Source organism: Sinocyclocheilus grahami, unplaced genomic scaffold (genome assembly GCF_001515645.1).
Source record: "Sinocyclocheilus grahami isolate Dianchi unplaced genomic scaffold, SAMN03320097.WGS_v1.1 scaffold549.1, whole genome shotgun sequence".
NCBI classification, from domain to species: domain Eukaryota; kingdom Metazoa; phylum Chordata; class Actinopteri; order Cypriniformes; family Cyprinidae; genus Sinocyclocheilus; species Sinocyclocheilus grahami.
Genome location: NW_015505728.1, coordinates 1,011,816 through 1,013,195, shown reverse-complemented (window position 1 = coordinate 1,013,195; position 1,380 = coordinate 1,011,816). Strand labels below are relative to the sequence as shown.

Sequence of the window (1,380 nt, the reverse complement as noted above, 5' to 3'; positions counted from 1 at the left end):
TATATATATATATATATATATATATATATATATATATATATATATATATATATATATATATATATATAATTATTATTATTGTTATTATTATATTTACAAACCATTAACTACAACGTTTTCCTCAATAAACACCTAAACTGTTGCTTATTAATAGTTATGTTAAGTTAATGGGTACACTGTAAAAAAACATCTGTGACATTTACGGTAAAATATCGGCAGCTGTGGTTGCCAGAACTTCACAGTAATAAATATAGTAGCAACATTTTAGGTTCCCCTTCAGGAACTCGAGCTGCGTCGAGATTCGCTTTGGTAACGCCCTTGCGTGACCCGCCATACTACCAAGTCCTTGCCTGTTTGTGTATCCTATGAGCACATCATGACGATATCTGGCGGCGGGGGATACACACGATTTGTGTGTCGTTTGTTTGGGAGCGGAGCATGCACGGTCAGCTTTCGAGCAGCTGATTGTCATCACTGTGAGTTACTCTCGCTGCGTATGCTCCGCTCTCGCTTGGCTGTGTTTGATGAGAGCGACCAGGCTCGCGATCCCGCTGTTGCCGAGGCACAGCGCAGATTGTTGTCATGGGGATCGTGGGTGGATTTAGCGGAGGGATCCGAGACGGGCTCGTCCTTTTCTCGGTCCTCACCCGCTAGATCCGCGGCTCTCTCTCAGTGTTCGGAAGCCCGCGGTTTCTCCCCCCGAGAAAAAGAAAAAAAGGAGAGAGAGCCAGATGCTTCCTCTATCTTCCTCCGAGGAGGTGGATGTGATGAGTGTCGAGACAGAGGAAACATCGTGGGGCTGAATGATAAGGGATATGGGGCGATGCCAGTGGTGGAGCAGACGCTTGCGAGCTATCTCTCCCCATCCTCAGCATCGTCCCTGAAGGCCCCCGAAGCTTCCCACCAGGCCCATTAGGCTTACATCGAGTCTGGTTTGGAAAGCTTATACGGCGGTAGGTCAGGCTGGCGCATGTTTGCACACCATGGCGGTGTTACAAGCATACCAGGCTGACCTGCTCGGGTGGGGCTGCTGAGCGGGAGCAGCCCAAGCCATCAAGCTCCTCATATCGCCAGTCTCAAAAACAGAGCGTTGCAACCCGCACCCCTCCACAGAAAGATCGGGGGGTCGGGGCGATGCTCTCAGTCAGCATCTTCTAGACCGAAAACGGATCTGCAGACCGTAATTTGTCTAAGAGGACCTCGGCTAAATGGTCCTACCATTGTCAGGTCCCTGAGGGCAGCCCACCTGGGGAGGAAAGGATAACACCTCAGTATATGGTGCCCAATCCTTCTCAGTGCCCTCACGGAGGGTTAGTGATACCCTGCCACCCTCTGTGCTTCAGGGCTCAGTGAGCTCAGACGAGCGAAAATCCCAGCTGC

General features: G+C 49.6%; 1 protein-coding gene across 1 annotated transcript in view; it reads left to right on the top strand.

Annotated features, from left to right (window-relative positions):
- Positions 1–1,380, top strand: part of LOC107555909 (receptor tyrosine-protein kinase erbB-4-like) — a 236,491-nt gene that overhangs the window by 101,857 nt on the left and 133,254 nt on the right. The window lies entirely within an intron of this gene.